The sequence below is a fragment of the Ranitomeya variabilis genome, chromosome 6 (assembly GCF_051348905.1).
Source record: "Ranitomeya variabilis isolate aRanVar5 chromosome 6, aRanVar5.hap1, whole genome shotgun sequence".
Lineage (NCBI taxonomy): Eukaryota > Metazoa > Chordata > Amphibia > Anura > Dendrobatidae > Ranitomeya > Ranitomeya variabilis.
In genome coordinates this window covers 86,496,652-86,520,246 of record NC_135237.1, presented here as the reverse complement: position 1 = coordinate 86,520,246, position 23,595 = coordinate 86,496,652, and positions in this window count along the sequence as shown.

The following is a 23,595-nucleotide window of genomic DNA, read 5'->3' as shown; positions in this document are numbered from 1 at the left end:
CCTCATTGGCCCCAATCTCCTCCATCTCATGTCCTGATTCTGCTCTGAAGCATTACAATGAAACCCTGCAAAGTGCCCTGGATGAAGCTGCACCTCCTATACATAGAACAACTCAACACAGATGGCGACAACTGTGGCACACGCTGCAAACACGTTTCCTGCAGTGGTGCTCCAGGTGCGCCGAACGTCTGTGGAGAAAATCTAATCTACCCGAAGATTTCATCTATTATAAGTTCATGTTAAAAACATACAACTCTGCCCTTCACCTCTCCAAACAAACCTATTTCAACACCCTATGTCATATTACATGATCACCTCACTGTCAAATAACCCTAAACATCTCTTTGACACTTTCCAGTCCCTACTCAACCCAAGAGAGCAGGCCCCAACCACAGATCTCCGCGCTGACGATCTGGCCAATTACGTCAAAGAAAAAATTGACCACATTCGACAGGAAATCATCTCCCAATCTCTTCATACCATGCACTGTCTCCCTCCCCCACTGCATCTAGTTCACTCTCTGACATTGAGCCAGTTACAGAAGAAGAAGTAGTCGGGCTCCTTGCATCTTCTTGCCCGACCACTTGCACCAGTGACCCCATTCTGTCACATCTCCTCCAGTCCCTTTCCCCGGCTGTCACCTCTCACCTAACAAAAATATTCAACCTTTCTCTCACTTCTGGTATTTTTCCCTCCTCATTTAAGCATGCCATCATACATCCATTACTTAAAAAACCATCCCTCGACCAAAACTGTGCCGCTAATTATAGACCTGTCTCTAATCTTCCTTTCATCTCTAAACTCCTCGAATGCCTGGTCCACTCCCGTCTTACCCGCTATCTTTCAGATAACTCTCTTCTCGACCCTCTTCAATCTGGCTTCCGCTCTTTACACTCTACTGAAACTGCCCTCACTAAAGTCTCTAATGACCTACTAACATCTAAATCTAATGGTCACTACTCCATGCTAATTCTCTTGGATCTCTCCGCAGCATTCGATACTGTGGATCATCAGCTCCTCCTCAATATGCTCCGCTCCATCGGCCTCAAGGACACCGTTCTCTCCTGGTTCTCCTCCTATCTCTCTGACCGATCCTTCACTGTATGTTTTGCCGGTTCCTCCTCCTCTCACTTTCCCCTTTCTGTTGGGGTTCCTCAAGGATCAGTCCTAGGCCCCCTCCTCTTCTCTTTGTATACTGCCCCTATTGGACAAACAATCAGTAGATTTGGTTTCCAGTACCATCTCTGTGCTGACGACACCCAATTATACACCTCTTCTCCTGTTATTACGCCGACCTTTTTAGAAAACATCAGTGATTGTCTTACCGCTGTCTCTAACATCATGTCCTCCCTCTATCTGAAACTGAACCTGTCAAAAACTGAACTCCTCGTGTTCTCTCCCTCTACTAACCTACCTTTGCCTGACATTGCCATCTCCGTGTGCGGTTCCACCATTACTCCAAAGCAACATGCCCTGCTGCCTTGGGGTCATCCTTGATTCCGAGCTTTCATTCACCCCCAACATCCGATCACTGGCTCGCTCTTCTTATCTGCATCTCAAAAACATTTCTAGAATTCGCCCTTTTCTTACTTTCGACTCTGCAAAAACTCTTACTGTTTAACTTATTCATTCCCGTCTGGACTATTGTAACTCTCTACTAATTGGCCTCCCTCTTACCAAACTCTCCCCGCTCCAATCTGTCCTGAATGCTGCAGCCAGGATCATATTCCTCACCAACCGTTACACCGATGCCTCTACCTTGTGCCAGTCATTACACTGGCTACCCATCCACTCCAGAATCCAGTACAAAACTACTACCCTCATCCACAAAGCTCTCCGTGGCTCAGCACCACCCTACATCTTCTCTCTGGTCTCAGTCTACCACCCTACCCGTGCCCTCCGCTCCGCTAATGACCTCAGGTTAGCATCCTCAATAATCAGAACCTCCCACTCCCGTCTCCAAGACTTTACACGTGCTGCGCCGATTCTTTGGAATGCACTACCTAGGTTAATACGATTAGTTCCCAATCCCCACAGTTTTAAGCGTGCCCTAAAAACTCATTTGTTCAGATTGGCCTACCGCTTCAACGCATTAACCTAACTATCCCTGTGTGGCCTATCATAAAAAAAACAAAAAACAAAAAAAAAAACCCCATAATCAGGTTCCTCGTATCATGTTCTCATACACTTTATGCAGTTAATAGCTCTGTGTCTGTACTGTTACATACTTAGGCAGTTAACTGGTTCATGCAGCTTTACATGAACACCCGAGCCTTACACTATGGCTGGTCCAAATAACTAAAGCAATTGTTACCATTAGGGTTGAGCGAAACGGGTCGATCATTTTCAAAAGTCGCCGACTTTTGGCTAAGTCGGCGTCTCATGAAACCCGATCCGACCCCTGTGCTTGTCGGCCATGCGGTACGCGACTTTCGCGCCAAAGTCGCGTTTCAATGACGCGAAAAGCGCCATTTCTCAGCCAATGAAGGTGAACGCAGAGTGTGGGCAGCGTGATGACATAGATCCTGGTCCCCACCATCTTAGAGAAGGGCATTGCAGTGATTGGCTTGCTGTCTGCGGCGTCACAGGGGCTATAAAGGGGCGTTCCCGCCGACCGCCATCTTACTGCTGCTGATCTGAGCTTAGGGACAGGTTGCTGCCGCTTCGTCAGAAGCAGGGAGAGCGTTAGGCAGGGTCCACTAACCACCAAACCGCTTGTGCTGCAGCGATTTCCACTGTCCAACACCACCTTCGGTGTGCAGGAACAGTGGAAGCTATTTTTTTTTTTTTTTCCCCTCAGCGCTGTAGCTCATTGGGCTGCCCTAGAAGGCTCCGTGATAGCTGTATTGCTGTGTGTACGCCACTGTGGAAACCAACTGCTTTTTTCAAAGCACATATCCTCTTGTTCCTTCCTTTCTGCACAGCTATCTTTTTTGTTTGTCCACACTTTTTATTTAATTTGTGCATCAGTCCACTCCTATTGCTGCCTGCCATACCTGGCTTACATTACTGCAGGGAGATAGTAATTGTAGGACAGTTTTTTTTTTGTTTTGTTTTTTTTTTGTGGGAGATTAAGATTGGCATTTCTGCTACAGTGCCATCCCTGTGTGTGCCATCTCTCACTGAGTGGGCCATAGAAAGCCTATTTATTTTTTCCGTGATTTGTGTTCTAAAATCTACCTCAACACAGAAACACTACATCAATCAGTGGGAGAAAAATATTGGCCTCAGTCAGGGCTTGTGTGCCACTGCTGTGTGTGCGCTATCATTCAGTGGGCTATAGCAAGCCTATATTTTTTTTTTTTTTTTTTTTTTAATATTATTTGGTTTCAAAAGTCTCCCTGAAAAAAAAAAAAAACCTAAAAAAACAGTGGGAGAGTAATATTGCCCTTTCAGCTTGTGTGCCAGTCTTGACTCCTGGGTGTGCCACCTCTCTCCCTCTCATTCAGTGGGCCATAGAAAGCCTATTTATTTTTTTTTTTAAATATTATTGGGTTTCTAAAGTCTCCCTGAAAAAAACAAAAAATACATAAAAAAACAGTGGGAGAGTAATATTGCCCTTTCAGCTTGTGTGCCAGTCTTGACTCCTGGGTGTGCCACCTCTCTCCCTTTCATTCAGTGGGCCATAGAAAGCCTATTTTTTTTTTTTTAATATTATTTGGTTTCTAATTCTCCCTGAAAAAAAAAAAAAAACCTAAAAAAACAGTGGGAGAGTAATATTGCCCTTTCAGCTTGTGTGCCAGTCTTGACTCCTGGGTGTGCCACCTCTCTCCCTCTCATTCAGTGGGCCATAGAAAGCCTATTTATTTTTTTTTTTAAATATTATTGGGTTTCTAAAGTCTCCCTGAAAAAACAAAAAATACATAAAAAAACAGTGGGAGAGTAATATTGCCCTTTCAGCTTGTGTGCCAGTCTTGACTCCTGGGTGTGCCACCTCTCTCCCTTTCATTCAGTGGGCCATAGAAAGCCTATTTATTTTTTCCGTGATTTGTGTTCTAAATTCTACCTCAACACAAAAACACTACATCAATCAGTGGGAGAAAAATATTGGCCTCAGTAAGGGCTTGTGTGCCACTGCTGTGTGTGCTATCTCTCATTCAGTGGGCTATAGCAAGCCTATTTTTTTTTTTTTTTTTTTTTTTTTTAATATTATTTGGTTTCTAAAGTCTCCCTGAAAAAAAAAAAAAACCTAAAAAAACAGTGGGAGAGTAATATTGCCCTTTCAGCTTGTGTGCCAGTCTTGACTCCTGGGTGTGCCACCTCTCTCCCTCTCATTCAGTGGGCCATAGAAAGCCTATTTATTTTTTTTTTTAAATATTATTGGGTTTCTAAAGTCTCCCTGAAAAAAACAAAAAATACATAAAAAAACAGTGGGAGAGTAATATTGCCCTTTCAGCTTGTGTGCCAGTCTTGACTCCTGGGTGTGCCACCTCTCTCCCTCTCATTCAGTGGGCCATAGAAAGCCTATTTATTTTTTTTTTTAAATATTATTGGGTTTCTAAAGTCTCCCTGAAAAAAACAAAAAATACATAAAAAAACAGTGGGAGAGTAATATTGCCCTTTCAGCTTGTGTGCCAGTCTTGACTCCTGGGTGTGCCACCTCTCTCCCTTTCATTCAGTGGGCCATAGAAAGCCTATTTTTTTTTTTTTAATATTATTTGGTTTCTAATTCTCCCTGAAAAAAAAAAAAAAACCTAAAAAAACAGTGGGAGAGTAATATTGCCCTTTCAGCTTGTGTGCCAGTCTTGACTCCTGGGTGTGCCACCTCTCTCCCTCTCATTCAGTGGGCCATAGAAAGCCTATTTATTTTTTTTTTTAAATATTATTGGGTTTCTAAAGTCTCCCTGAAAAAACAAAAAATACATAAAAAAACAGTGGGAGAGTAATATTGCCCTTTCAGCTTGTGTGCCAGTCTTGACTCCTGGGTGTGCCACCTCTCTCCCTTTCATTCAGTGGGCCATAGAAAGCCTATTTATTTTTTCCGTGATTTGTGTTCTAAATTCTACCTCAACACAAAAACACTACATCAATCAGTGGGAGAAAAATATTGGCCTCAGTAAGGGCTTGTGTGCCACTGCTGTGTGTGCTATCTCTCATTCAGTGGGCTATAGCAAGCCTATTTTTTTTTTTTTTTTTTTTTTTTTTAATATTATTTGGTTTCTAAAGTCTCCCTGAAAAAAAAAAAAAACCTAAAAAAACAGTGGGAGAGTAATATTGCCCTTTCAGCTTGTGTGCCAGTCTTGACTCCTGGGTGTGCCACCTCTCTCCCTCTCATTCAGTGGGCCATAGAAAGCCTATTTATTTTTTTTTTTAAATATTATTGGGTTTCTAAAGTCTCCCTGAAAAAAACAAAAAATACATAAAAAAACAGTGGGAGAGTAATATTGCCCTTTCAGCTTGTGTGCCAGTCTTGACTCCTGGGTGTGCCACCTCTCTCCCTCTCATTCAGTGGGCCATAGAAAGCCTATTTATTTTTTTTTTTAAATATTATTGGGTTTCTAAAGTCTCCCTGAAAAAAACAAAAAATACATAAAAAAACAGTGGGAGAGTAATATTGCCCTTTCAGCTTGTGTGCCAGTCTTGACTCCTGGGTGTGCCACCTCTCTCCCTTTCATTCAGTGGGCCATAGAAAGCCTATTTTTTTTTTTTTAATATTATTTGGTTTCTAATTCTCCCTGAAAAAAAAAAAAAAACCTAAAAAAACAGTGGGAGAGTAATATTGCCCTTTCAGCTTGTGTGCCAGTCTTGACTCCTGGGTGTGCCACCTCTCTCCCTCTCATTCAGTGGGCCATAGAAAGCCTATTTATTTTTTTTTTTAAATATTATTGGGTTTCTAAAGTCTCCCTGAAAAAACAAAAAATACATAAAAAAACAGTGGGAGAGTAATATTGCCCTTTCAGCTTGTGTGCCAGTCTTGACTCCTGGTTGTGCCACCTCTCTCTCTCTAATTGTGGGCCATAGAAAGCCTTTTTTTTTTTTTTTAAATATTATTTGGTTTCTAAAGTCTCCCTGAGAAAAAAAAATAAATAAATTAGGTGGGAGATTAATATTGACATTAGTGCTTGAGTGACAGTCCTGCGTGTGTGTCATCTCTGTGATTTTGTGCCACAGAAAACAGAGTGTGTAACATTGTGCCTGATTTTCCTTGTGGTCTCACCAACCTGTTAAGGGATATTGAAATCATACTGAAGTTATAGCTCACCGTGTAAGTTGTTTGATAGCAACAAATAAAGTTACTTTGGTTAAGATTTTAAAACAATGAGGAAGTCTGGTGCAAGAGGTCGTCGTGGGCGTTCATTGTCAGCTGGTAATGATGGTAGTGGTAGTGGAGCATCAGGTGGTCGTGGGGATAAAAATATTCCACCTAAGTCTGGAGCTGTGGAGCCAGTTTCGTCGTCAGGCTACACAAGGCCTCGAACGCTCTCTTTTCTGGGAGTAGGAAAACCGCTTTTAAAGGCGGAGCAGCAACAGCAAGTTTTGGCTTACATTGCAGACTCAGCCTCTAGCTCTTTTGCCTCCTCTTCCGAAACTGGTAAATGTAAAAGCAGCGCGTCGCTTGTGGATGTTCACGGTCAGGGACAAGTCGCTTCCTTGTCCTCCTCAGCAAAAACTACAACAAGAGAGAAGGATGCAGCAGGCGACACAACGGGTCACTCCATGGAGCTCTTTACACATACCGTCCCTGGCTTAGAAAGTGAAACATTTAACAGGCCATGCCCATTACAAGTATATTCTGACATGGAGTGCACTGATGCACAGCCACAGCCAGAGTACTATGCTGCTCCTTTGACTCAGACCACCACATTGCCCTCTCAGGGTACAGATCCACAATCAGACCCTGATGAGACTATGTTGCCCCGCCACGAACGCTATACCACCGACCGACACAGTGACACAGACGAAGTTGCACACGAGCTCGAAGAGGAGGTAATAGATGACCCAGTTATTGACCCCGATTGGCAGCCATTGGGGGAACAGGGTGCAGGCGGCAGTAGTTCAGAAGCGGAGGTGGAGGAGGGGCCGCAGCAGGCATCAACATCGCAACAGGTTCCATCTGCCGGGCCCGTATCTGGACCAAAACGCGTGTCAAAGCCAAAACCTGTTGGAGCACAGCGTTGCCATCCGGTTAAAGCTCAGTCTGCAATCCCTGAAAAGGGATCAGAGTCTAGGAAGAGTGCAGTCTGGCATTTTTTTAAACAACATCCAACTGATCAGCGCAAAGTCATCTGTCAAAAATGTTCAACTAGCTTAAGCAGAGGTCAGAATCTGAAAAGTCTAAATACTAGTTGCATGCATAGACACTTAACCACCATGCATTCTCAAGCCTGGACTAACTACCAAACGTCCCTCAAGGTTGTAGCACCCTCGGCCAATGAAGCTAGTCAGCAACGCAACATCCCTTCCGTCACTGTAAGGCCACCATTTTCCGCACCACCGGCAGTATCTGTGCAGGTTTCTTTGCCAGCCAAAAGCAGTCAGGGTCAGGGAATCACCAGTTTTGTAGGAGGAAATATTGCATGTAGGGCACCGGCGGAAACAATACCGTCTCCAACCGTCTCTCAGTCTGCCATGTCCACCGGCACACCCGAAAGTTCCACGATCTACAGCTCTCCAGTCCAGCTCACCCTACATGAGACTCTGGTTAGAAAAAGGAAGTACTTATCCTCGCATCCGCGTACACAGGGTTTTAACGCCCACATAGCTAGACTAATCTCGTTAGAGATGATGCCCTACCGGTTAGTTGAAAGCGAAGCTTTCAAAGCCCTGATGGAGTACGCTGAACCACGATACGAGCTACCCAGTCGACACTTTTTTTCCAGAAAAGCCATCCCAGCCCTGCACCAGCATGTTAAACAGCGCATCGTCCATGCACTCAGGCAATCTGTGAGTACAAAGGTGCACCTGACTACAGATGCATGGACCAGTAGGCATGGCCAGGGACGTTATGTGTCCATCACGGCACACTGGGTGAATGTGGTGGATGCAGGGTCCACAGGCGACATCAATTTAGGGACAGTTGTGCCTAGCCCACGGTCTAGGAAACAGTTGGCTGTAGGCGTTCGCACCCCCTCCTCCTCCTCCTCGTCCTCCTGCAGAAGCTACAGCTCTTCCACAGAACGCAGTCGGCCAACCACTCCATCGGCAGATGACACTGTTGCACACCAGTTGTCCCATTATGGGCCAGCTACTGCCAAGCGTCAGCAGGCTGTATTGGCTATGAAGTGTTTGGGCGACAACAGACACACCGCGGAAGTTCTGTCCGAGTTCTTGCAACAAGAAACGCAGTCGTGGCTGGGCACAGTAGATCTTGAGGCAGGCAAGGTAGTGAGTGATAACGGAAGGAATTTCATGGCTGCCATCTCCCTTTCCCAACTGAAACACATTCCTTGCCTGGCTCACACCTTAAACCTGGTGGTGCAGTGCTTATTGAAAACTTATCCTGGGTTCTCCGACCTGCTCCTCAAAGTGCGTGCACTTTGCTCACATATCCGACGTTCGCCTGTACACGCCAGCCGTATGCAGACCTATCAGCGGTCTTTGAACCTTCCCCAGCATCGCCTAATCATAGACGTTGCAACAAGGTGGAACTCAACACTGCACATGCTTCAGAGACTGTGCGAACAGAGGCGTGCTGTTATTTATTTGTGGGAGGATACACGGGCAGGCAGTAGGATGGCAGACATGGAGTTGTCAGGTGTGCAGTGGTCGAAGATACAAGACATGTGTCAAGTCCTTCAGTGTTTTGAGGAATGCACACGGCTGGTTAGTGCAGACAACGCCGTAATAAGCATGAGCATCCCCCTAATGCGTCTGCTGATGCAAAGTTTGACGCACATAAAGGAGCAGGCGTCTGCACCAGAGGAAGAGGGAAGCCTTGATGACAGTCAGCCATTGTCTGGTCAGGGCAGTGTACAGGACGAGGTAGCGGGCGAAGAGGAGGTGGAGGACGAGGAGGATGATGGGGATGAGTATATTTTTAATGCGGAAACTTTCACGGGGGCACAGGAAATTGGTTGCGTGTCACGGCCGGGTTCTGGTTTTTTGAGGGACACAAGTGACGTAGATTTGCCTGCAACTGCCCCTCAACCAATCACAACCGGAGATTTGACAAGTGGAACTTTGGCCCACATGGCGGATTATGCCTTACGTATCCTACAAAGGGACACACGCATTACGAAAATGATGAACGATGACGATTACTGGTTGGCCTGCCTCCTTGATCCACGCTATAAAGGCAAATTGCAAAATGTTATGCCACATGAGAACTTGGAACTAATATTAGCAACCAAACAATCAACTCTTGTTGACCGTTTGCTTCAGGCATTCCCAGCACACAGCGCACGTGATCGTTCTCACACGAGCTCCAGGGGGCAGCAGACTAGGAGTGTTAGGGGTGCACACATCAGAAGTGGCGTTGGACAGAGGGGTTTTCTGACCAGGTTGTGGAGTGATTTTGCTATGACCGCAGACAGGACAGGTACTGCTGCATCAATTGAAAGTGACAGGAGACAACATTTGTCCAGTATGGTTACTAACTATTTTTCATCCCTTATCGATGTTCTCCCTCAACCGTCATTCCCATTTGATTACTGGGCCTCCAAATTAGACACCTGGCCAGAATTGGCAGAATATGCATTGCAGGAGCTTGCTTGCCCGGCAGCAAGTGTCCTATCAGAAAGAGTATTCAGTGCTGCAGGGTCAATATTAACCGAAAAAAGGACTCGTCTGGCTACCCAAAATGTTGACGATCTAACATTCATTAAAATGAACCACAACTGGATTTCAAAATCTTTTGCCCCACCTTGCCCGGCCGACACCTAGCTTTCCTATGAAAAGCTCTTGCCTGTGAATTACTTTTCTAATGTCTAATTTGCTGCTGCAGATTGTACAGCATACGACATGTTTACACCTCCCTAAATGGCCAAACTCCCCACACGGGGCCGTGGTATCGCGACTTGGCGCAAGCACCCGTGAGACTGCTGTTTGTCTGAAGAGGTGGGTGTGCTCGCTTTTGGTTGACGGCATTGCTACTGGGTCCCTCATAGTACAATGTAGTGTCTCTGGCGGTGGTGGTGCGCACCCAACGTCAGACACACCGTTGTAACATGAGTGGCCCTGGGGCGGTCCCGCCGGCCTCAAGAGAGTTCCCCCCTACCCCAGCTCAAACTGGGCTGTACTACGTGCAAAATTATGTCGCACAGCTCCACCAATCTTTAGTCTATTCGCTGACATCATTCAATGTCTGGCACTGACAATACAAATTTGTAGACATCTATGATGCAACTTAAAGTAGTCTGTGTCTGTGTCCTATATTGGCACCATTAAATAGTTACTGCCAAATTACTATGTCAGAAACACAGCAGATGAGCCCACCCCTGTACCTAAGTATGCCATCTTTTTTTTTGTTTTGGTTGTTTTGCGAGACATTAACATCTATTTATATTTTGGGAGTACTGGGACAGACACTCCTTGCACTACTCCTCCACTCAGCACCAAGCTGCCTGCCCGTGTATCCATGTAACCGCTGTAAAACTGCCATGAGCCTATTGTTTGTTATTTTAGGCCTTTGATAGCCTGTCTGCGGTCCCTACTCCTCCACTGACCACCAAGCTGCCTGCCCGTGTATCCATGTAACCGCTGTAAAACTGCCATGAGCCTATTGTTTGTTATTTTAGGCCTTTGAAGCCTTTCTGCGCTCCCTCCTTCCACTAGTCCTCCACTGACCAGACCACTGCTGCCCGTGTACCCCTGGAACCAATTTTAAAGTGCCTACAGCCAGCCCATTTTATTGTGTTAGGCCTTCGAAGCCTGTCTGCGGTCCATACTTCCACTAGGCCTCCACTGACCAGACCACTGCTGCCCGTGTACCCCTGGAACCAATTTTAAAGTGCCTACAGCCAGCCCATTTTATTGTGTTAGGCCTTCGAAGCCTGTCTGCGGTCCCTCCTTCCACTAGGCCTCCACTGACCAGACCACTGCTGCCCGTGTACCCCTGGAACCAATTTTAAAGTGCCTACAGCCAGCCCATTTTATTGTGTTAGGCCTTCGAAGCCTGTCTGCGGTCCCTCCTTCCACTAGGCCTCCACTGACCAGACCACTGCTGCCCGTGTACCCCTGGAACCAATTTTAAAGTGCCTACAGCCAGCCCATTTTATTGTGTTAGGCCTTCGAAGCCTGTCTGCGGTCCCTCCTTCCACTAGGCCTCCACTGACCAGACCACTGCTGCCCGTGTACCCCTGGAACCAATTTTAAAGTGCCTACAGCCAGCCCATTTTATTGTGTTAGGCCTTCGAAGCCTGTCTGCGGTCCATACTTCCACTAGGCCTCCACTGACCAGACCACTGCTGCCCGTGTACCCCTGGAACCAATTTTAAAGTGCCTACAGCCAGCCCATTTTATTGTGTTAGGCCTTCGAAGCCTGTCTGCGGTCCCTCCTTCCACTAGGCCTCCACTGACCAGACCACTGCTGCCCGTGTACCCCTGGAACCAATTTTAAAGTGCCTACAGCCAGCCCATTTTATTGTGTTAGGCCTTCGAAGCCTGTCTGCGGTCCATACTTCCACTAGGCCTCCACTGACCAGACCACTGCTGCCCGTGTACCCCTGGAACCAATTTTAAAGTGCCTACAGCCAGCCCATTTTATTGTGTTAGGCCTTCGAAGCCTGTCTGCGGTCCATACTTCCACTAGGCCTCCACTGACCAGACCACTGCTGCCCGTGTACCCCTGGAACCAATTTTAAAGTGCCTACAGCCAGCCCATTTTATTGTGTTAGGCCTTCGAAGCCTGTCTGCGGTCCCTCCTTCCACTAGGCCTCCACTGACCAGACCACTGCTGCCCGTGTACCCCTGGAACCAATTTTAAAGTGCCTACAGCCAGCCCATTTTATTGTGTTAGGCCTTCGAAGCCTGTCTGCGGTCCCTCCTTCCACTAGGCCTCCACTGACCAGACCACTGCTGCCCGTGTACCCCTGGAACCAATTTTAAAGTGCCTACAGCCAGCCCATTTTATTGTGTTAGGCCTTCGAAGCCTGTCTGCGGTCCATACTTCCACTAGGCCTCCACTGACCAGACCACTGCTGCCCGTGTACCCCTGGAACCAATTTTAAAGTGCCTACAGCCAGCCCATTTTATTGTGTTAGGCCTTCGAAGCCTGTCTGCGGTCCCTCCTTCCACTAGGCCTCCACTGACCAGACCACTGCTGCCCGTGTACCCCTGGAACCAATTTTAAAGTGCCTACAGCCAGCCCATTTTATTGTGTTAGGCCTTCGAAGCCTGTCTGCGGTCCCTCCTTCCACTAGGCCTCCACTGACCAGACCACTGCTGCCCGTGTACCCCTGGAACCAATTTTAAAGTGCCTACAGCCAGCCCATTTTATTGTGTTAGGCCTTCGAAGCCTGTCTGCGGTCCATACTTCCACTAGGCCTCCACTGACCAGACCACTGCTGCCCGTGTACCCCTGGAACCAATTTTAAAGTGCCTACAGCCAGCCCATTTTATTGTGTTAGGCCTTCGAAGCCTGTCTGCGGTCCATACTTCCACTAGGCCTCCACTGACCAGACCACTGCTGCCCGTGTACCCCTGGAACCAATTTTAAAGTGCCTACAGCCAGCCCATTTTATTGTGTTAGGCCTTCGAAGCCTGTCTGCGGTCCATACTTCCACTAGTCCTCCACTGACCAGACCACTGCTGCCCGTGTACCCCTGGAACCAATTTTAAAGTGCCTACAGCCAGCCCATTTTATTGTGTTAGGCCTTCGAAGCCTGTCTGCGGTCCATACTTTAAATACTCCTCCACTCACCACCAAGCTGCCTGCCCGTGTATCCATGTAACCGCTGTAAAACTGCCATGAGCCTATTGTTTGTTATGTTAGGCCTTTGATAGCCTGTCTGCGGTCCTTACTTTAAATACTCCTCCACTCACCACCTAGCTGCCTGTGTATCCATGTAACCGATGTAAAACTGCCATGACTGCCTACTGTTTGTTATTTTAGGCCTTTGATAGCCTGTCTGCGGCCCCTACTTGCAATACTCCTCCACTGACCACAATGCTGCCTGGAGTGCCTGCCTGTGTATCCATGTAACCGATGTAAAACTGCCATGACTGCCTACTGTTTGTTATTTTAGGCCTTTGATAGCCTGTCTGCGGCCCCTACTTGCAATACTCCTCCACTGAGCACAATGCTGCCTGGAGTGCCTGCCTGTGTATCCATGTAACCGATGTAAAACTGCCATGACTGCCTACTGTTTGTTATTTTAGGCCTTTGATAGCCTGTCTGCAGCCCCTACTTGCAATACTCCTCCACTGACCACACCAATGCTGCCCGTGTACCCCTGGAACCTATTTAAAAGTTCATAGAGCCTAGTTATATATTTTATTTACTATTAATAAGGCCATGATGGACTACGCTGTACCACGCTACAAGCTAACCAGTCGACACTTCTTTTGCGAGAAAAGCCATCCCAACCCTCCACCAGCATGTAGAAGACCGCATTGTCCATGCACTCTGGCAATCTGTGAGTACAAAGGTGCACCTGACAACAGACGCATGGACCTGTAGGCATGGCCACGGAAGATTACGTGTCCATTACGGCGCAATGGGTTAATGTGGTGGATGCATGGTCCACAGGGGACAGCCTACTAAGTCTGTCTGCAGTCCCTAATTCAAATTGTCCTCCACTGTCTAAATCGGAACTTCCACCTTCTGGCTTTCGGCCTATAGTATCAGAAATTAAACTGCATTTGGCCTTCAACTTTGGTTAGGGCCTACTAACGGCTTCTGCCCCTCCCTGGTGTTGTCCTCAACTAAATAAAGCTGAGCTTCAACCTTCCGGCTCTCATTAAGTGGTTTTTAAAAAAAAAAAATTGGTGGTTAGGGCCTACTAACGGCTTCTGCCCCTCCCTGGTGTTGTCCTCAACTAAATAAAGCTGAGCTTCAACCTTCCGGCTCTCATTATGTGGTTTAAAAAAAAAAAATGGTGGTTAGGGCCTACTAACGGCTTCTGCCCCTCCCTGGTGTTGTCCTCAACTAAATAAAGCTGAGCTTCAACCTTCCGGCTCTCATTAAGTGGTTTTAAAAAAAAAATGGTGGTTAGGGCCTACTAACGGCTTCTGCCCCTCCCTGGTGTTGTCCTCAACTAAATAAAGCTGAGCTTCAACCTTCCGGCTCTCATTAAGTGGTTTTTAAAAAAAAATGGTGGTTAGGGCCTACTAACGGCTTCTGCCCCTCCCTGGTGTTGTCCTCAACTAAATAAAGCTGAGCTTCAACCTTCCGGCTCTCATTAAGTGGTTTTAAAAAAAAAAAAATTGGTGGTTAGGGCCTACTAACGGCTTCTGCCCCTCCCTGGTGTTGTCCTCAACTAAATAAAGCTGAGCTTCAACCTTCCGGCTCTCATTATGTGGTTTAAAAAAAAAAAATGGTGGTTAGGGCCTACTAACGGCTTCTGCCCCTCCCTGGTGTTGTCCTCAACTAAATAAAGCTGAGCTTCAACCTTCCGGCTCTCATTAAGTGGTTTTAAAAAAAAAATGGTGGTTAGGGCCTACTAACGGCTTCTGCCCCTCCCTGGTGTTGTCCTCAACTAAATAAAGCTGAGCTTCAACCTTCCGGCTCTCATTATGTGGTTTTAAAAAAAAAAAAAATGGTGGTTAGGGCCTACTAACGGCTTCTGCCCCTCCCTGGTGTTGTCCTCAACTAAATAAAGCTGAGCTTCAACCTTCCGGCTCTCATTAAGTGGTTTTAAAAAAAAAATGGTGGTTAGGGCCTACTAACGGCTTCTGCCCCTCCCTGGTGTTGTCCTCAACTAAATAAAGCTGAGCTTCAACCTTCCGGCTCTCATTATGTGGTTTTAAAAAAAAAATGGTGGTTAGGGCCTACTAACGGCTTCTGCCCCTCCCTGGTGTTGTCCTCAACTAAATAAAGCTGAGCTTCAACCTTCCGGCTCTCATTAAGTGGTTTTAAAAAAAAAAAAAATGGTGGTTAGGGCCTACTAACGGCTTCTGCCCCTCCCTGGTGTTGCCCTCAACTAAATAAAGCTGAGCTTCAACCTTCTGCTCCAAATTACCATTTTAAAAAATGCAATAGGCTTTTCCGGCCTACTAAAGGTGTCTGCCCCTCCCTGGTGTTGTCCTCAACTGAACAAAGCTGAGCTTCCACATTCTGGCTTTCGCCCTATACTATCAGATATTAAACTGCATTTGGCCTACTAGTGTGGTTAGGCCCTTGAAACAGTGTCTGCTGCTCTTGGGTTTGCTACTCCACTGAACAAAGCAATGCCGCCTGTTTAGTCCTGTTACCAATTTTGAACTGCATGTAGCCTACTTTATTCTTTGGCCCTATATCTGTTTCCTCCTCATCCTGCCCATTGCCCAGCCACTGCTAAATGAGTCTGCTGGTACATTGACCTAGACCACTACATTCCCCTTGTACTCTACACAGCCAGAATCTGACCCTGCTGAAAGTAAGGTTCCCCTTCCCGCATGTTATACCACCTTACACAGGGACAAAGAGGAAGGTGCAGATGAAAGTGCAGGTTCCTTCATCAGGTGGGGGGGCATACTCGTTGGCGACGTCACTGGCACAGGGCCCCTCAGAGTACGCAAAAGTGTCGCTGCTGGTGGGAGGCGCCCCCGCCATGCAAACACACCGCCGTACTTTGAGGGGCCCTGTGCCAGTGGCAATGCGAACGAGTGGGCCCCCCCTGCTTGCTCAGGATCACAGCACTTGCAACTTTTAAATACTTACCTTTCCCTGCAACACCGCCGTGACGTAGTCCGCATTTCCTGGGCCCACGAAAAACTTGAGCCAGCCCTACTCCCCCCACAACTTTCCCCCAATTCCTTATGCCCAACTATTATTATACAGTTAATTAAGATTGGCAAGCTTCAGAAACAAGAATGGATGTTTTTGGCATTAAAATGGGCACTGTAGGTGTTTTCCTGGCCTCCACTCACTGCCGACTATGCTTCCCCATTGACTTGCATTGGGTTTCGTGTTTCGGTCGATCCCCGACTTTTAGCGATAATCGGCCGACTGCACTCGACTCGACTCTGGACAAAATCGGGTTTCCCAAAACCCTACTCGATCTTAAAAAAATGAAAGTCGCTCAACCCTAGTTACCATCCACCTCTCGTGTCTCCCCTTTTCCTCATAGTTTGTAAGCTTGCGAGTAGGGCCCTCATTCCTCTTGGTATCTATTTTGAACTGTGATTTCTGTTATGCTGTAATGTCTATTGTCTGTACAAGTCCCCTCTATAATTTGTAAAGCGCTGCGGAATATGTTGGCGCTATATAAATAAAATTATTATTATTATTATTATTATTATTACTACATGGGGGTGATCTGAGCATCCCCTCTATGTAACAGAGGCGATTGAGTTGTGGCAGCTTCTAGCCACCTATGGAGGCTATAGAAGCATGCCAAAAGTAAAAAAAATGTGCTTAAAAATATGAAAAAAATAAAAGTTCAAATCACCCCCATTTCGCCTCATTCAAAATAAAACAATAAAAAAAAATCAAACCTACACATATTTGGTATCACCGTGTTTGTTCAGAATCGCCCGATCTATTAACCTGGTTTAACCTGATCGCTAAACGTCGTAGAGAGAAAAAAATATAAATGCTAGAATTATGCTATTAAAATGCAATAACAGGCGATCAAAAGAACGTATCTGCACCAATGTGGTATCAATAAAAACGCCAGCTCAACACGCAAAAAAATAACCCCAGATCACAAAAAATTTAGACGCTATGGGTATCGGAAAATTGCGCAATTTTTTATTTTTCTTTAAGCAAACTTTGGAATTTTTTTTGCACCACTTAGATAAAAAAGAACCTAGACATGTTTGGTGTCTATGAACTTGTAGTGGCCTGGAGAATCATAGTAGCAGGTCAGTTTTAGCATTTAGTGAGCCTAGCATAAAAGCCAAACAAAAAACAAGTGTGGAATTGCACTTTTTTTCACTTTTTTGCAATTTCGCCACACTTGGAATTTTTTTCCCGTTTTCAAGTACATGACATGCTAAAACCAATGATTAGTGATGTGCGAGTATACTCTTTGCTTGGGTTTTCCCGAGCACGCTCGAGTGATCTCCGAGTATTTGTTATTGTTCGGAGATATAGTTTTCATCGCCTCAGTTGCATGATTTACGGCATCCAGATATGCTGAATACATGTGAGGAATGCCTGTTTGTTAGGAAATTCCCACATGTATTCAGTTAAGGCTCTGGGAAGGAGGGGAGCGAAAAATGAAAACGAAAAAAGCTGCGGTCATGAAGGGGTTAAAGGATCAATATTGACTTTTACTATTGTTTCCCCCAATAGGCAGCGCTAGAGTTCTTGTCATGTTTCAATGTTATTAATCCTCACCTACTGTATCCTCACCCATCCCTTGTAGATTGTGAGCCCTTGCGGGCAGGGTCCTCTCTCCTCCTGTACCAGTTATGACTTGTATTGTTTAAGATTATTGTACTTGTTTTTATTATGTATACCCCTCCTCACATGTAAAGCGCCATGGAATAAATGACGCTATAATAATAAATAATAATAATAATTAATATATTCAAGTTCCTGAGGAGCATTGCCGGATGCCGACTTGGCGCTTTCTGCAAGGAAAAACTTTCTTTTAAAACCCGATATCTTGAAGAATGGCACAGCATTTACTAATACTGTGTAATACTTAGACAGTGTAAACTTAACGTTAAATTGCATCAAATTTATCACAGATGTTTATGATAAATGATAAATTTGGTGCATCTGCAGACAATTGTTTTGGTGTAGTGTATGGCAAATTTTTGACACCACTTTTTGTCAGGTGTCGAAAAAAAGTGTAAAAACCCCCCTCAACACACAAATGTGGTGCAAACACCAGTTTTGGGGCAAATTGAGGCGTAATTCTGGGCATTTATCTTTGTAAACCGTAGCATGCAAATCTCCATACATGTCTGAGCATTAACCCCTTCATGACCAGAGGTATTTTCGTTTTTGCGTTTTCATTTCTTGCTCCCTTTCTTCCCAGAGCCATAACTTTTTTATTTTTTCTATCAAAATGGAAATGTGAGGGCTTGTTTTTTGCAAGGCAAGTTGTACTTTTGAACGACACCATTGGTTTTAACATATTGGGAAAAAAATTGAAGTGTGGTGAAATTGCAAAAAAAGTGCAATTCGACAGGTGTTTTTTTTTTTGTTACCATGTTCACTAAATGCTACAACTGACCTGCCATTATGATTCCCCATTATCAGTTCATAGACACCAAACAGGTTTAGGTTCTTTATTATTTAAATAGTGAAAAAAAAATCCAAACTTTGGTAAAAAAAAAAATGGTTCCAATTTCCGAGACCTGTAGCATCTCCATTTTTCGTAATCTGGTGCTGGAAGAGAGCTTATTTTTTGTGTGTCGAGTTGACATTTTTAATGATACCATTTTGGTGGGAATACGATCTTTTGTTCGCCCATTATTGCATTTTAATGCAATGTTGCGGCAACTAAAAAAACGTAATTCTGCTATTTTGACTTTTTTTTTGCTACATAGTTTATCAGTTGGATGAATTCTTTTTATAGATTGATAGATCGGGCGATTCTGAACTTGGCATTACCAAATGTGTATGTTTGATTTTTTTTTAGCTGTTTTATTTTGAATGGGGTGAAAGAGGAGTGATTTGAGCTTTTATATTTTTTTAAAACATTTTTTTTAACTTTTTGTATGCTTCAATAGTTTCCATGGGAGACTAGAAGCTGCAGTTGTCTGATCGCCTCTGCTACATACAGGCGATGATTATATCGCCTGTGTGTAGCAGAAATACTCACTTGCTATGAGTGCTGCCCACCGGGCGGCGCTCATAGCAATCCGGTAATGACAACCATAGAGGTCTGCTGCAGACCTCTGGTTGTCATGCCATCCCATCGGTGACCCGCGATCACGTGACGGGGTCACCAAAGGGTGGGATTTCCGATGCGCTTCCGGTAAGTGGGAGTTAAATTTAGCATTTAGCAGGTTAACAGCCGCGGGTGGATTGCGATTCCACCCACGGCTGTTAAAGGCAAAACAGCTGACATGTGCTAGGAAAGATGTGTGCTCAGAGCTGGACTCCACATAAAAGGGAGGGATTCCGATGTGGCGTATTATTACGCCCAACGTCGGAAAGCGGTCAAGTCTCAAATGTCATACCCTTCTATTTTAATGCTTGATTATAAGGATTCTGAGACCAATCTGCATCTGTAGTTACCTTGGAGACAAATAGCTCCAAACTGTTACATTTTGTTAGTAATGGAAATTGATTCACACTTTGCTCAGAAAATAAGAATGTTGGTGAAAGTAAAATATTCAGCAAAACACCTTCTAACATGAAAGGAAACACCTCACTATTTATTAGCATTGTGAAATTTCAAGTCTTAGGTGGATTCAGCTTTTTAAATCATGTTCTGTTTGCCAGGAATACGTAAAAATGATTGGAAGTGATGTACAAAGAATATGTAACACCCCATATAACCGGTTGTTAGTGATGTTGCCTTCCTTTCGGGGAGAGTAATATGCTTGGAGGCAAGAAGGATTCTCTTTACCAGGTTATACACCCACATTCAACACATTCCGAATCCAGGCCAGAAGGGGGAGCTCTGAACCTGGATTCAGGGGAGCTTCCCTCAGATAGTTATATCCTGGTCTGGAGGAGGAGTTAGGCAGTTGGTCCAGGGAGACCAAACAGGACAGTCAGTTTGGAGGGAGAGGAGAGAGAAGGAAGTCTGGAACTGAGAGCAGACAGCAGAGCTGTGCAGCCAGGACTGAGCCGCAGCTCCAGGGAAGGAAGTGAATCCAAGTGGTTGAAAGTGGTGGAGCTACTGAGGAAAGGAGCACAGTGGAGAAGGAAAGAGGCTCAGAGGGGAACTGTGACCGGGCACCCTCAGAGCCGAAGTGCAAGAACCGGGAGCCCAAGGCTGTGGCGTACTCAAGGACACACAGCAGAGCCGGAGGGCGTAGAACTGTATGTGATTTGCCCACACCACACCTGAAGGTGAAGCAGCACCTGAAGAGCCCACCATACAGGTAACTGTCCCAGGACAGGAGAAAGAGGACTTTGCCAGCAGCTGCAGGCAGCAGGGACCTCGCACACTAGTGCGAGTAGGAAGGCTTACGGACCTCACCTCGGAGAGGGATTCACTATTGCCTCCAAGCCAGCTGGGCCATACCATCACATGTTCCTGGTACCCTGGACTGTGTACTGCTACTGTCAGTAAACCAGGCAAAGACTTTACAACTTTGTGTCCTCCACTTATTTGCCGGCATACACCATCCTTGCCCATACACCTTGGGAGCCCTGGGGACTCCGCTTCACCTGTGGGAAGCATCACCATCTTGCTGCAACAACATCACCCCAGAGGATCCCTTTAAGCAGCGTCGGTCCCCTCTGACCGAGAACCACAGGTGGCGTCACGAACACAAACTTTAATACAAAACCCTTTAAAGACCTTTCCCCATTAATTGAGCGCCCAGGGCCACGGATCGGGTCGCAGCCACCATGACATCCCCTTTAATTGCGACCGGACCCAGTACCGGGTACCAGACTGCCCATGCAGGCGACTCAAACTTTGGCGTCATGAACAGGATGGACTGACCCATTGAAATGGGTGCTGTGCGCCATGGACTATAATAGACTGTGTGAAATTGTTTGATGGCCGCCATTACTGCAGCACGCGGCGAGTAAATGAGAAAGAGGATGTGTTGCCATGAGTGGAGTTCAAGAACCAGCACGAAAGCTGGATCCACCCCCTACAGTGACTTTAATGCCACTAAAACATGCCCGTCATGACCTTCCCCCATTAATTGAACGCCCAGGGCTATGGACCGGGTCGCAGCCACCATGATATCCCTTTAAGCGCGACCGGACCCGGTACCGGGTACCCCACTGCCCAGGCAGGCGACTCAAATACACCTGTCGAGGATTCAAATGACATGTTTATAGTTAGTGAAAATATGAATCTTGTTGGAATTAAACACTTAAAGGGAACCTGTTACCCCGTTTTTTCAGTATGAGATAAAAATACCGTTAAATAGGGCCTGAGCTGAGCTTTACAATAGTGTATTTTTTGTCCTCTGATTCCCCACCTATGCTGCCGAAATACCTTACAAAAGTCGACGTTTTCGCCTGTCAATCATGCTGGTCTGGTCAAAAGGGTGTGGTGAAATGGCTGTTTCTCCCCCACCTCTTGCTTATCTTCCCGGCGTTGGCGTAGTGGTTCTCGCATGCGCCACAGCCAAAAAAGAGCACGGTCTGTGCTATTCCCCTGGTTATCGGTGGCGGCAGCCATCTTCGTGAGGCCGCGCGTGCGCAGATGGAGTGCTCTGCTTCCCGGGGCTTCAGGAAAATGGCTGCGGGATGCCGCGCGTGCGCAGATGGAGATTGCAGCGGCCGTTTTCCTGAAGCCGAGATGCAAACATATAAAATAAATGAACACACTGCAAGATTAAATTGCAACATCATTTTTTGGATGTCTTAGGCTAGTTTCACACTAGTGTTTTGAGGAGCTGCGGAGGGCTGCGGACTTCCTCCATGAAGCCCCGCCCTCGGCCGCACCTCCGCCGCTAGCTCCACCTACTTCTGCATGCGGCCTGCATGCTGCCTGTGTACCTATCTTTAACATTAGGTACGCAGGTCATGCGGCTGTATGCGGATGCTTCCGCATGTTTCATTTTGACGATGCAGAGAAAAAAATAAATTGCTACAAGCTGCGTCCTACGCTGGTCGCCGCATCATCAAAACGACGCATGTGGAAGCATCCGCATACAGCCGCATGACCTGCGTACCTAATGTTAAAGATAGGTACGCAGGCCGCATGCAGAAGTAGGCAAAGCTAGTGGCAGAGGCGTGGCCGAGGGCGGGGCTTCACGGAGGAAGTCTGCAGCCCTCCGCAGCTCCTCAAAACGCTAATGTGAAACCGGCCTTACTAAATAAAATAAATACTGAAATAAAAAATGTCTGTATTGAAAATGGTGTAAATAAAAATATTAGCACACCAAAAAAAAGCCCTCATGCAGGTTCATCAATGGAAAAATAAAAGATCCATGTCTCAGAAAATAGCAACACAACATAAACTGATTATTATTAAAATTATATACATATATTATTATATTATGTATAACAAATTTTACATTTTACATTTTTTTCACAATTTATTAATAAAAAAAAGTTCAAACATCATAAATAGGAAATCATAACGTCATCAAATTTTTTAAAAATATTTGTAATGTTTTTCAGTACATTGTAAGGTAAAATTAAAGGTGTCAATCAAAGCTACAACTTTTCTCTCCAGAAAGCTCTCAAATGGGTATTTTAATGTTAAAAAAATAAATAAATATGACTTTTGGAAAAAGGGGAGAGTAAAAACTAAAATGCAAAAACCCAAAACTTGCCTGGTCGGGAAGAAGTTAACTGAAGTTCTTTGTGTCCAGGATTGAATGGTTCCTTGCACCATTCATAGGATATATACTTTATTGCTGCGATAAGGAGATGAACACCTATTCCCTATGTGGCAGTATGGGATCGGTGGTTTATCTTTAGCATATACAGTATATAAAAATATGCAAAAGAGAATATTCAGTATAGAAGTATAAACATGTAATGCCAATCACTTACCGTCCCGCATGGTCTCCTCACATACATTCTTAATACATTCTTGTTAAGTGGTTTAAGCATACTGTAGAAATTCATGTCCCTGAAACAATGATCTCTGTGGAGAGACTGGAAATTCTGTGTTGTGTAACAGAATGGAAAGTTGTTGCCTTTATTCACACATTAGCAGGATTAAGAAACACAATCTTAAGGGAGAGGTATCTTATGTCTTGTTTTAAGGTCAGCTAGACACCATGTCAGAACTTAATGGCTGGGCACTATTGCATGAGATATATACAGTGCCTTAAAAATTGATGTTCACGGATGCCTCCATACAATCTAACTGACTTAATTTGAAAAGAAGAATGGGCAAAAATTTCAGCCTCCGGATGTGCAAAGCTGGTAGCAACATTCCCCAAATTACTTGCAGCAATTATTGCAGCAAAAGCTGGCCCTACAAAATATTAACTCAGGGGGACTGAATACAAATGCACATCACAATTTTCAGATTTAAGTTATTAAATAATTAGAAAATCATGTATCATTTCCTTTTGCATTTCACAAAATACATTTACCGTATTTTCCGGCGTATAAGACGACTTTTTAACCCCTAAAAATTGTCCCAAAAGTCGGGGGTCGTCTTATACGCCGGGTACGGCATGTGCAGGGAGCGATTCTGGATGTTCCCAGGGTCTGTAGGAGAGGAAACTCTCCTTCAGGCCCTGGGATCCATATTCATGTAAAAAATAAAGAATAAAAATAAAAAATATTGATATACTCACCCTTCCGAGAAGCCTGGCTGTCACCGCTGCAAGCGTCTGCCTCCGTTCCTAAGAATTGCAGAGCGTGAAGGACCTTCGATGACGTCACGGTCAGGTGACCGGTCACATGAGTGGTCACGGACCAATCACAGGACTGCGACGTCATCGAGGGTCCTTCATGCTCTGCAATTCTTAGGAACGGAGGCAGACGCTTGCAGCAGTGACAGCCAGGCTTCT